The sequence below is a fragment of the Manacus candei genome, unplaced genomic scaffold (genome assembly GCF_025592945.1).
Source record: "Manacus candei isolate 608988 ecotype Guabito, Panama unplaced genomic scaffold, ASM2559294v1 h1tg000090l, whole genome shotgun sequence".
Classification (NCBI taxonomy): Eukaryota; Metazoa; Chordata; class Aves; order Passeriformes; family Pipridae; genus Manacus; species Manacus candei.
The window spans coordinates 585147-598831 of record NW_026138138.1 but is presented as its reverse complement, the minus strand read 5'-3'; the positions used below and the strand labels follow the sequence as shown (position 1 = coordinate 598831).

Below are 13685 nucleotides of genomic sequence, written 5' to 3'. Positions count from 1 at the left end.
TGTGGTGGAGTGCTAGCAGGGAATCTTCATTGAACAAATTAAGAATTTCTGTGTTCCTCTCCCTCTGTGAAAAGAGAAATTAATTCTTGAATGTGTTTGTTACACAGTGTTACTGGAAATAACGATTAAAATTCAAAATACCATACACTTGCTCTTTGCTTTAAACAGAAAAGCTCACCAAATGAGTGAGAAAAGTCGGAAAACTCAGGTGTCCTTGTTTCCATGTGTAAATAGTTTACTGATTATAGTGCTCATTAGTCAATCAGTTAAAGAAGCAGGAAAGTGATTTACTGCTTTTACCGCCCCAGTCACGTGCTGCAGCGTTAAGGGTTGTGTTGAGAAGGTGCACCAAGCAGTTGCAGTTCAGCTTTAGAAATACAACAGCTACTCTGTAGGTCCTGCTCTGTTGTGCCTTGTGCAGGTGCTGGCCAGGCCAGTTCCAGGTTTTATTTAAGGGTTTCCTACCAAGGAACATTCTTTGTACCCTATGGAACAAAGCACCCCGGTCACAGTTGCTCTGTGTAGCTCATTATTTTTCTTCAAAGAAGAAGGTAAGAATGTTTTTCTGTTAATTTTAGTTGAGCGTGGGTATTTAAGGATTGCAGGTGTTTTGGAGGTTAAGTAGGCTGGATTTTGGTGATTTGTAATAGAAGTAAACTTTTATGTGATTAATGTTTCAGGTTCACTAATATTCCTGACTAATTGATATTGGAGTTGTAGCTATAAAGGATAACTGTTTAAAAACAAACCAAACCTTCTGCATAAACAAGCTGACTTTTCCTTTCCTTTATTAAAAAGGAGGGCTTTTTCTTTTGAAGATGGTATACAAGTAAAAACAAAAAGAGTTGAGAGTATTTGACAGGAGGAAAAAATAATTTGGGCAATGAGTTCTCTGTCACCAAGAGCTAAAATGCTTTATGCCAAAACCATATGGGCTTAGTGTTTGTGCACCTGTGGAATACAGTTGGCTGAGAAAGGGACAGAGCTGTGGGGCTCATCTCAGTCTGTGTGTCAGGTACTATCCCTACCCAATGTTTCTCTCTGCCTGGATGTTTGTCCGAAGCAAAGGTATTTATCAATCTTATTTATTATGCTTGAGTGGGATTTCCCTGGACCTTTGTCTTTCTGTTCTGGATTTGAGCCGAATTGGTTTAGTGAGGCTGAAAAAAAAATAATTTTAGTCCTTATTGCTTACTTTCTGATATGATCTCAATTTTGAAAAATATTCGTACCTTTTGTTCCTAAAGAACCAAACTTCCCCACACATATGTATCTATTAATACCTTATTTAAAGACATATTCAACAATATTCCTGTGAACTGAGTTTCCTCCACTTCTTATTATGACCAAAGTGTAAAAGAACTTGGCCTTAATGTTTCGCTTGAGTATGTGTCACAATAGTTGGCTTTTTTTTTAGTTGGTTAGGTTTTTTTCTTGGTTTTTATCACTATAAAAATGAAGGACTCTTAAATAAGGCCAGTTTAAGTACATCTTACTTTGGAAAGGTCTAATATAGGACTTCAAGAACGATTGGTACTCCCAGCATGCTAAATGCTGGCTAGGAAGAAAGGTCATGTTAATGTAGGAAGTGCTAAAGTTATAGCTGTGAAAAATGATGGCTCTTGCTCATGTGCAAGAGTGTAGTTCAGGTGTTTTTATTTACTTCAGCTGTTTACAGTTCAACTTTTCAGTCCTTCCACCACAGATGAGCTCTAGAGATATGGAGAATCTCTGTTTTTATATTGCTGGGTGGTGTTGTTTGTTTTCCATGTGATTTTATCATTTGCCCAAGGATGTTGGGGCTCTAGAATAAAGCATGAAATACTGAGAGATGTAGATATAAAACTCGGGATTGCTGTTTTGCTTATTTGTTTTCCTTTATTTTAAGGTGATAAATTTTATAATATCTCCTGTCAAAATCCTCTGCATGCTTCAATGTTAAGTGAAAGCTGTTTATTTTGATTTCTGATGCTAGCAAATAATAATTCTTTTAAATAACAAATGCTTCCAAATTTCTTGCTTACTACTGCAAGAAGTCTTTGAAAAGGTGCACTGATGTTGTTACTCTTCCTTTAGTAAACTAGAAAGACTTTTGGGGAAAGAATTAGGGGAATCTGTATTTATAGTTGTTCTTAGTGGGAATAGTTGCTAAAGACTATCTGCTCTGAACTATGTTGAAGACAATCTCTCAGATACTGCATTTTACACATGTATATATCTAGTTCAATGTAAAAATGACAAAGTTCCTTAGATGCGCTAATTTTGGAGGCAAGTATGTGTCTCCAACCTTTTTTCTCTTCTTTCTGGAAGGTTTTTAAAACTTTCTATAACTGCTAAGCATATGAGCACTTGCTATGTGTGTTGGCTTCTCAGTGTGAGTGAGGACTGGGTTTAGTTCTTCAAAAGTGCTGGAAGGGATGTACAGCTCATTGATTCTGAGTGTTGAGCCTAAATATAAACCGATGTTTTAATTTAATTTGTTTGGGAATACTAATTGAGTATATCTGCTCTTAATAAGTTAAATTAGCATATCTTTTTAGGAAGAAAAAAATCTACCATTGAAACAACCCTGTAACAGTGATGCTTACTCAGCCATGTTTTTAAGCCTGTGAGTTTTACTGAATCTTCTTTCTCTTCTGCCTCTCTTCTCCAGCACTGAAGCAGTAGCTGGCACTGTAGATGCGCCATGTTTCACACCTGTACTAGACAGAGGCTGAACCTTATCAGGACCTTCTTTCCAGCAGCAACATCTTGCTACGTGTCTGAATCCCTGCTTGACATTCTTGGTGCCTCTTTGTTAAATTTCCTGCTGGCAGAGAATTTGTATGTAGGGTGCCTGATGCTGCTGTCCCTCTTTCCTAGTTTTGAGTTTTCATCTGTGTCCTTTTGGTTTTGCAATTCTCTCTTGAAACACATTTTCCTGTAATACAGCTCTGGGCCACTGTTCAAATATGTTTGATCATTAATTGCTTCATAACGTGGCTGTTTCATCAGTTGCCTTTCAGGAACCCATGTTTTTGGAGATACAAGGCAGCACTTGTGGTTGTGTCATTAAGCTTTGTTAGGAAACAACTACAACAAAAAAGTTACCCTTAAACAGGAATACTTGGAGCTAAGAAGTGCTTTCCTCTTGATTGTGTTTGATTCTATCCTGGGGGATAGGAAGCACAGGGGGTGGTTTGCTTCCTCAAGGAGGAATAAAATGGCGAACCTTACCAACCTGGAGTTGCATAGGAAACACAAGGCAATTCAAACTTGGGGTACGTAGCATTTATTATGTATGCAAATCACAAACAGTAATAAACTTTAAGGTCCTAAGGTTTTTTAAATGCTTAGAGGAATAAATATTTTATACTTTTTCCCCTCCTCCTACTGCCATTCTAAGCATCTTAGTGCTCCCATGTTTATAAATACTTTAGCAGGACCTGGAGTATTTGTATCTAATAGTTTCTTTTTACTCTAAAGATGGAACAGCAGGGTTAGCTCCTTTTCTTCTGTTTCCTGAGTCAAGCTTGCAGTAATTGGAGTAATGTGTGGGAATTATTTGAGATGGTCAACCAATTCCTCTGAGGACAGTACTGAATTACTTTGGGTGTGTATGAGACAAGGAGGGAATGTAGTGACCACCTTGAAAAGTAGACTTTGTTTGCTGCACCATTCAATGCTTTGTTCTCTTTAAATTGCATCAAATTAAACTGATTATAAAAACCTTCTTGCTATATTTGGTATTGTGCTAATTCTAAATTAGCATAAAGTTCCCAGTGAAATCCTCGTCTGATACTGATTCAAGCCACTGTTCTGTGAGGGATTCAGCTGTCTTCAATCCTTTGGGAAAATGGTGTCCTGCTTCATTAGGATAAGAAGCGTTAGGAGCTGTATAACATCTCAAGGGTACCAAACCCTTAAAAAACATTAGAAATTAATCAGAATACATGCAAGCTGCAAAGCTGCCTGATTAGTTCCTATGTGCTTTTTTAAACTACAAAAATAATGTGCGGATGCTGGCATTGCATGTCTGGAGGACTGTTGAGCTGTGACTGGGATCTAAGGCTCTTTGCTTGATCTCTGTGATGGTTATGTATTTATCCACCTAAGCTTCATTTTCTGAGACTGCTGATTAGTAATATAAGTGTGTGCTGTACTGAATGTCGAAGTATCTCAAACCACAGCTAAACATAAGATGCAATAGGTACCCAGTGTTATAATTTTTCTTCTGCTGATGCCTTCTCGGCCCCATCTCTGCCAGCCCGGCCGCTGCAGGCTGGAAGGGTCGGGCTGACTGCAGCCCCCTGCCCGCGGCTCCCTGGACTGGCCAGTGACTACTCTGTCCTGCCTAGGGAACAGTCCTGTGGGTGAGCTGTCTGAAAACTTGTGTGGGGTATATGCGAGCAGGGCCGTTCTGAGGAGAAAGGGGCGGGCGCGTCTTTCCCCTTATCTCCATCTGGAAGCGGGGAGCGGGCCGGGAGCGGCGGCCGCTAGTGAGCGCTGCTCCTCCGCCTGCTGCTCCCGAGCGCTGCCGGCTCCCTGGGAATCGAGCGCCTTTGGCAGCCCAGCGGTGCTTCAGCTGCGCAGCTTTGATCGCTGCGGATTTATACTCTTCAGGGGGAAACAAATAACATCCGCTTCCTCCGCGTTACACTGCTAAGGCGATCTGCTGCTGCAAGACCTCCCGTGCGGCCGTACCTCGCGTTAGGTGCGCTCTGCCAAGTCAGTACTGCTCGGTTATTCGAAAGGGAAGTTTAAAACAGTAGCGTAGGCTCTGAAGCGGTGCTTCAGGCATTTCTATTTCCTGTTTTTCTTTAGGATCGATAAAGTGAGGCCAAGGTTGAAGTCTATTTACTTATAGTACACATCTAAGGCAATTACCTGTATTGTAAAATTAAATAACGGTTTCTGCTCGGTGGGGGAAGGAAAGGCACAAAAGAGTGGTTAAACAGGGAGCTCACCTCCTCCCGTCATCTACAACAAAACTCATTGCATCTTGCAAGATCTCGACAGCAAAAGCGAAAACTGAACAATCTGTTCCTGGCCAGAATACGTTGCTCGTCAATGGTAACACTTACATGAACGGCTCTTATCCTTAGTGTGACTCACCTGGCTCTCCTCGGCTCTTCCTCGACCACTTCCCCTGGAGTGGATCCTGTGCCACCCGCCGAGGCTTCCCTTTGGCATGAGGAGTTGCCATCTCTTACCGACACGGTATCGGTTTGCGAGCTGCTGAGAGGCTTCTCCCTGCCGTCCTGCGGAGATGCAGCTCCCACTGGCTGCGTGGGTCGCCCACGTTGCGCTACGCCAGCCGTCCTCGGTGGGGGCAGGGGGCTGGCGAGTCCAGCTCCCCTTCCTGTCGGCGCCGTTATTGCCGAGGGTTTTGTTCATGTGCCAGAAAAACAGAGATTCTTTTTCTGCAGATCTCCCTGGCAGTGCAATTTTGGTTTCTCACCATCCACTGCCTGCTGATATTCCTTCATGTCTAGCGGAAAGATGCTCTCGCACAGGAACCTTCTGCGATCCCGGGTACCAGTATTTGCGTGCCAGCCGCTGCTGACGGCGATCCTTGGGTGATGTCAAGAGGCTTCCTCCAAGGCCCTCATTCCCGTAGCGAATCTGTCCTCACAGTTCTCTGCCCCTTCCCCACCCCTCTCGTCTCCGCCGCAGCGGGGCGTGGAGGGAGCGGGGAGGTCCCACCGCATGTGCCGGCCCCGTCGCCAGCCGGAGCCCCCGGCTGCGAGCAGAGCACGGCCCCCGGCAGAAGCCCTGGGCGCTGCGCAGCACGTCTCCCGTGGGAAGCTCCTCGTGGGCGCGGCGATGTTTTGCCGCAGGGCCGAAGACGAAGGACGGGGCTACGCTGGGCAGCGCCATCGCCCTGTGCCCGGTGGGCTGGCGGAGAGCGGGGGTCCCTCCCCGGTTCCTCCTCTGCCTTCCTCCGACTTCCTCTGGCCGAGCGGCAGGTTTAAAGCCCAGTAGCTCGAGAGTCCGAAAGGCTGCAAACGGGATCGTTGTGCTTCCTCGGGCCGAGAAAACACAGCAGCGAGTCAGTACCTGCCCCGGTGTGGGAGCCGAGAGGCGCACGAGCACTCCCGGGCGCCCTGAGTGCTTGTCCTGCATCCAGGACGTCCAGAGGGCTCCGTGCTTATGGATATTCTAACCGTGCTGCTGCACTGTGAGAGAAACACACCTTAATGCAACTCCAGCAGTTCCCATCCTACTACAAACCGATCTAGCTCGGTAACTGGCTTCAGTGGGCACACGGAGTGTCATAAAAGAATTGCATAGGCTCTCGTTTAATCACCGGTCTACTCCGCTTGTGTCCTTCCGTCTTGTTCAAAGCGGGAAGGGTCATGATTCGTGCCAGCAAAATCTTACGCTGTGCTTGTGACTCCACAGCAAAAAAAAAAAAAAAAAAAGCTCTTGTAGCATTAAACCTGTGTGGCTAAAACAGACCTCGAGAAGTGCGGAATGCAAGGCTTCTCCTGAAATTGCACCCAAGGGAGCACCATCTGCTCTCTCTTGCAAATATTATACTTTTGAACGCATTACCTCTGCTTTCACGGGGTGCGGGTGTGCAGATGATTACTGTCGAGCTGCAGGCAATTTTCTATAAAGCTGCACAGGAAAACACGTTTGTGTTGTGCTACGTTTCCTCAGCAATACAAACCCATGGTGATGGGAGTGGTTCTCGGTCAGGTTCGGAGACTTCAGTCTCTAAGACAAAATAGCTTAAGATGTTAAAATATTTGTCTTTCTATATGGCCGCTGTTTTCCCTTATGAAATGGGAGTCTGTTTATTGTGAGTGATTAACTAAAATCTTGCAAAAAAGTCCCAGCAGCCTCAGAGCCCACCCCACCCCCCCGTCTTGGCTCTGGGGGGGTAAAGAGCTTCGTGATGCCCCTTAGGAAGTCTGCCTTTCCCAAGACTAAAGCCGGGCGCTGGAGGACAGGAGGGATGCTGCTCTTCAAGGGGCGGAGAGGGGCGACCGGACCGGCCCGCAACAGATTTGCTCTTTAAGGTGTAAATTCTCAGCTGGGAGAGCACAACTTCATTTGTTCCTACTCCGAAAGGTAGAGGTTGTTGTGGTTTTTGGAAGTGGCAGCTGGAGTTGAAGGGACACCCTCCTCCAGGAGAGTAGCGATGGGTAGCAGAGAAAAAGCCTGAAAACCCTCCAAAGAGTGGAAGTTTGACCATGCGGCTTTTACGGTTTCCTCCCCAGTGCCACCCGAAAGTCCTACCAGGGAGCGAGCGACCCCCGCAGATCCTGTTTTGCCGGGACAGGAAGGTGGGGTCTCGAATGTGGGGAACACCAGAACAAAGTGAATATGCCTGTCAGTGACGGAGAACGAAGGCTTCCGAGCCCGGCGTTCCCCAGCAAGGCAGGGGCGGGGGCTTTGGGGGGCAGGGCACAGGCGTGGAGGGGACGTACAGTGAGAGCCGGCCGGGGAGGGTGGTTCAGCATCCTCAGCACTAACCTGCTGCCGAGGCAGCCCCTGCTCTGCCCCACAGCACGCCTCTGGCTAGGACCCCGCGGCGGAGCTCCGACAGCGGAGGTACTGCCGGCTGCCTACCATGGCACTGTCCCCACTGGGGAGGGGACGCTGCGCTGGGAAGGCTGGTGTGGGACGCTACATTAAAAGGTGCTCTGAAGGGAAAATAATAATAATGCAGAATGTCTCTTTTATTTCCAACCTACTTTCTGCGTTCTTCCCCATAGGAAAGTTACCCTAGATTGTTCTTGCCAGAAAACCACCTTGACACTAGATCATAGTTTCTTATATTTGGTGCCGATTAGAGACTGAAGGAAAATGATTATCTGTTGTTCACTCTGAGACGCTATGGTTCATACGGAAAGAATGCCTTAAGACTTAACCTTAAAATAAAATTCCATCCTCATAAAGTGTTATTTGAGGTCAAAGGGACCTTTTGGTAGGAATAGGTGGACCTATGCTTAAGGTGCTGGACTAGGACTTACGACCAGCCCTCAGTGCACAGCTGCAGAACTGAGTGATCCCAAAAACGTGTCGGTACTTCTTTGTCCCATATGGGACATAGGTTTTCTTTGCCCTTCTCTGCTGGGACCGGCGGACGTGATTTTTTCGTCAGCCTCCCAACGGAGGGGAAGACGGTGGGGTGGCTTCGAGCACACCTTCCCCGATGGAAAGGGAGCCTCCCTCTGCATCTCTCTGCCCCCGTGGGGGAAGCTCCATGGGCTTTCCCTTTGGACAGAGCCTACGAACAAAGCGGCGGGGCTGACTGTTAGCAAGGTCCTCTCAAGAGCCACAAGCCAGAGACGCTTCGGAACCCCCAAGCAACCCGTTTGCAGAGGCCGGTTTCACTGGGCGGCAGCTGTCGGACTCGACCGACTGCGCTGCACTGGCCTTTGCCTAGTACTGAAAATGAGCCCGCAGCACTGAATCTCTTCCTTCACGGGTGCAGGGTGCACCTCCCCGACACATGGGTGCTCGCCGTGTGGTCGGGGCAGCGGGCATGGAGCGGAGCCCGGGAGAGCCTCCCCCTGGCACCACCGACCCGGCGACCGCTCCGCAGCCAGAGGGGGAGGCCGGCTCTTGACTTCACTCTTGACTGTAGTGCCAAGAGCCATTCTATTCAGCTAGTCAAGACTTTAAAGAAGACCCCTTACCCCACTGCCTCCCTTAATACAAGGTGCAAATGGAAACCAGTTCGGCTTCACTTTTTCCCATTTAAATATTATTCTGATTCCCCCACTCCTGATGAAAATCACTCCTGCCTTTTTTTTTTTCTTTTTTTTTTTTTCTTTTTTTTTTTTGTGTGTGTCTGTGTATGTGGGAGAGAGAAATTTTTGGAGGGGATTTGTGGTTGTTGGTTTGGTAGGTTTTTTTCTTGCAAACATTTAGCTTGCAGTAGGGATGTCTGCATGTAGACAGTGAAACAAGGGGAAGAACTGAGGATCGATTCTGACCAGAGAATTTGGCCAGAGATTCAACCAGGGAACACCAAAATGACCCTTTCACTTGCTCCAAACACTGCTATAAATGCTCAAAGTGAATCACTTGGTGTTTGGGGATAGACAGTGAAGAATCCTTAGCTTTGCTCATATTTGGTGTCTGTAACAGCTGGCACATGATGGTGACCTCCATACTTCCCTAGGGCTGGTGAGAGATCCCCTTTTCCTTCAGAACATGAAATCTTTAATTTTCTGCTTCTCCCAGAGCACAGCCTCCCTTCTGTTTGAATTTTTCAAAATAATGTAGAGATGTATTAAAGGTATATCTGCTGTAAAAGAAAAACCAAGCAACTGAATTTTCTGCTGGAAGGCTGTGTGAACCCAGAGTGCCATCACTCCAAACTTGTTCTGAAATATGACAGAGATTCACAATGGGGGAACAAACCAGTTTGTTTCTAGCACTATGTGAAGGTGGCTTTCGTACTCAGTGTAACTGCCTATCGATTTTAATTGGGTAGACTGCTCACATAGATGTAGTGACTCCTGGCAAAGATGTTACTTCTTAGCAGATTGGCATTTGAGGGAAGCAGAGGTCTGCTATTTGTTGTAGTAGTAGCAGGGTGACTCTTTAAAATATCTGACTTATTACACCCATACAAAATGATACATTCGAGTTTGCACTGTGCACAGCGGCTTATCCTTGTCATCTGATTCCTCTGTATCTCAGGAGGTTTAAAAGACAAGGGCTCACCCACCTTCCAGGTGAATGAGTAAGCAGGAGTTTTACAGAGTCTGTGTTTGATGCTGAGCCCAGGCAGCGTACCCAGTTCCATGCAGTGCTGCAAAGGTTATTTTGGTTTGCCCCAAGGAACTTCCATTCTCAATTAGCTGCCCACCCACTGTTCTGCCAGTTCCTTATGGAAGAGATCTCTGCCCATGAAGCTTCTGGTGACAACACACTAAAGAGAAGAGCATGGTTTTAAAGCTTTGATGCTCTGAGGCTTTTTTTCCCTCTCTGTTCACCTCTGAGCAGAGAGGGATGGGTCCTTTGCAAGAACGCAGGGCTGCTAGATCCAGTCTTTGCCTGGGGAAGCTTTCCATTCCCAGGAAGGGTTGAGCTGAAGTTTCAGAAGTTGTGTACAGGTTGAGCCAGGCTTCAGCTGAAAAGCTGGGTAGATAATGCCATTGTCAAGCCTCCAGTGGAGCAGTTTGGCCACCTGCTACTCCCTTTGGATGGAAACAGGGTGTTTACTGGAGCGCTTTTCAGGAAGGGAATATACTTTCAGGTACTCCATCTGAACAGGGTCCTCTAGAGGAGTTATCAGGGTATACCTTTTCCCTAATCAATTGCAGCTAGGATTTAGATTTTTTATGTGCTTCATCCTCTTTCTTAGCACTTATTTCACTGTAATTGCCAAAACATGTCCTGTCCACTCTGTGCTGAGGTGAATTCTGAGGACTGGATGTATAGCAGTGGCAGGATATAGCCCTAAAAACCAGCAGCTTGTGCTTCCTGCGGGGAAGTGGCTGTCTATGACAGCCCTCGTAGAGGCAATGTACACCCTCTGCTGCAGTAGAGCGAGTGGAGCCCTGATCAGCAGGTCTAGGGAAAGAATTCTACTGTGCCTTGGTTTTCAGTAAATATACTATGAGATACCTAGTGGTATTATGTCTAATCATAGCCTCAAAGCTGTGGTTGCATTTGTTTTGATCACTTTAAAACAAATCTCACAGTTATATTTAGTAGAATGTGTAAAGCCCCAACCCCCAAATGGTATTATGTAACCAATACAGTATTTAAGTGCCCCCTGTGTAAACTAAGTGAAAAGCCTGCTATTTGCTTTCTTTGCCTCTGTTGTGTATTGGTCAACCAAAGCCGGGTGCTCTGTTTGCTGTTCTGATTAGTATTTTAAAAGGAAAGATCCATAGGATCATGTTATCCAGACATTGAAAAAGACTTAAACCCCACTCACTAGGCTTAAGAGAGTGGTCTGGGGCTGAGAGCCCTCTCGTGGGCTGCCCAGGGGTGTCTATTGCCAGGGGAGCTTGTGCCATTTGAAGGCACACACAATCGAGGATAACAGCCCTGCTCAATGTACTTTGTCCCTTTATTTTGGCATGTGTGGTGCAGCCATTCCCAGTGGCCTCTGCAGTCTCAGCCACAGGGTTCAGCTGAGCTCAGCAAAGATGAAGGTGTGTTAGTGTAGGGTCAAGGAGATGGTGGGAGCTAGTGGGCCAACTGGGAACATGTTGCTGCTGTTATATCTAGAGCTGATATCAGGTGGAAATGAGAGGTGGATATCCTCTTGCTTTGAACCAAGAGAAGTTCATAGGGTTTCCCCCTAATTTACTGTTATTGATCTGCCATCAGCTCCTTGCCCAGTTAAATCCTCTATTCAAGGTGCTAGATCTTAGGAGCACAGTGGTTTCCCATTATTGTTATAATCTTTTGCTAAAGAGAGATTCCCCCTTCTCAGTAATGCACCAAAGTGGAAGTAATCACTCTTTTTTCTTCTTGCATTTGTCCTTTCCTGTTTCATTCACCGATTGAAAAATGGCTAAAGAGCAGCCCCCATTTCAACCTCCCCTTTTCCCTGATTGACTCAGCAGCTCCTGGGACAGAGAGAGGAAAGGGGCCTCGAGGTCACAACCTTCACAATCTTCAAAGCCCCTGCCGCTTCCAGCAGCTGTCACAGCTCTCACTGACCATATCCCCAGAAGGTCAGCAAAAAAATAAACACTGGGGCCCAATAGGTCCCCTTCTCATGCAAACTGGCCATTTCCCTCCCCAGCTCCCATTCCATGCATAGATTACACATAGGAGACCCCCTTGGATTTGCACAGAGCTATGCAAGAGCAAAATGCCACAGAAAATAAAAGCAGAAGGTCTTCCTGGGCAGGCAGGGTGGGAAAAAGAAAAGCAACTTCCTGAGCTCTCCATGCCCACCCACAGGCTGCTGCAGCCATTTTGTGTGCGCAAAGCCTGAAGGTGAATCTGGGGAGGGGGCTGACTTTTCCCTGGGAGAAAGACTGCAGGGAAGGATTCAGCTTTTGTATCAGCTTGTGCATGTGAGGGATGGAAGAAAGAGAGAACCCAAAAGAAATAGGAAATGAAGCATAAACTGTAAAAGCCTTTTCATCAGGATTAGATTGCATCCCTCTCCTACAGCCAGCCTGCTTTCTGCACTCACTTACCTCTGCAAAAAGTCATGATGAAGCAGAAACAGTGCCAGAGAGAAGCACAGGTTCAAAAGGCCAGAGCGGAAAGGTCCTTTGCTAAAGGAAATACCCCTCCCCAGCCCTGTTTTACAGAAGTATCCATTTCACCATGGCCACTAATAATCAAAGGGCTATTTCCTGGCCTTCTCAGCACAGCTCCCAGATGCAAAACGCTATTATCATCTCCATTATTGCAAACCCTTCCCCTCCCGCCCCACACTTGCTTCCCTACCCGTGCTCCCCCGTTGCTGAACCCCCCACTCGGGCACGACTCAAGCCCGTTTTTCAGGCTCCACAGTGAATGAAGATGCTCGTTTCCTATTCGCATTTTCGGTCTCTCCCTACAAAGACCAAACGGGTGAACAGCACACCGAACCACAGCGCAAAAACCCGTCGAGGGGATTTTTATCTGCGAGGGGCTGCCAGGGAGGCAGGAGGGGCTGCCGACCTGCAAGAAGCCCCTCTAGGAAGAAAAAGCAGCAACAGGGGACTTGGGGTCACTTTATTTATTTGGTGTTGGCCGGGTACAGCAGAGGGGCTGCCCCAGGCAGCGCGGCCGGAGCCGGCGGGCCGGGAAGCAGCGGCGGCCGCGGGCCCAGGGCGAGCGGTGCGCGGAGCCGCTCACCTTGCCCTGTCCCTGCGCGCACACTCACCGCCGCTGCGTGTTGAAACAAAGAAAGTTGCACAACCAAAGTCCGTCCGTCAGAGCGGTATGTGTGTCCCCCATCCCCCTGTTAAGGTGGCTCTCAGGGGAGGGGGGGCGGGACGTCCCGTCCCCGCATGCTGTCACCGGCTCGTCCCCGGCTCTCGCCGCTCCCCAGCGCACTGACGCCCTTTCATTATTGCACTGCTCGCTGCGACCGTGACAGTAGTGCAACAGGGAAAGAGGGGCAGCCCGCCCGGTGGTCCCAGCGCTGGCCCAGCAGCTGCAGTAGCCCCCGGCCTGCAGCCCGGCTGCCGGGCTGAGGGCACGAAGGGAGAGCCTGAGTGGGGTGGGGAGGTCCTAGCTTTGTCTCCGAGCTGGCCGCTTCTCACTGGAATGATGCTGGGGGGGCAGCCGGGGAGGGGAGGAGGAGGGTTTAAACCGAGGGCAGCGGCAGGGTCAGCCGTACAATGGGGAGGCAGGGGGCACGGCCCCGCCGTATGGCTCGGTGCCCTCCCCCACACACCCCGGACCGGCAAGGCGAGCCCGGTCGCTGCGGGGAGACGCGCGGCAGCGGCCCGCGGCGCCCGGGGACCTGGACGGAAAGCCCCGCGGCAGCGGCTGCTCCGCCGCGCCCTGATCCGGCCTTCAGTCCCCTCCCACCACCCCTTTCCCTGGGCCCCTGAGGTCCCGAAAGGGACCGGGGGGACCACCTGAAATGGAAGGCAGGGCCACCCACTCGGCCATCCCGGCTGCTGTCAGCCCCCAGCTGATCCTCACAAAGCGGAGAGGAGATTTAACACCCCCATCCCTGCTCCGTTCCCACGTACCTCAGAGAGCAGCTCTTGGGAAGGGCCGGAGGCAGCGCCCGGCCCCGCTGCACCGCCCGACCCCGGAACAGCCCC

General features: G+C 48.5%; 1 protein-coding gene across 2 annotated transcripts in view; it reads left to right on the top strand.

Moving 5' to 3' along the window:
* The window catches only part of TOP3B (DNA topoisomerase III beta), a 91148-nt gene that overhangs the window by 4545 nt on the left and 72918 nt on the right, over nt 1-13685 (top strand). The window lies entirely within an intron of this gene.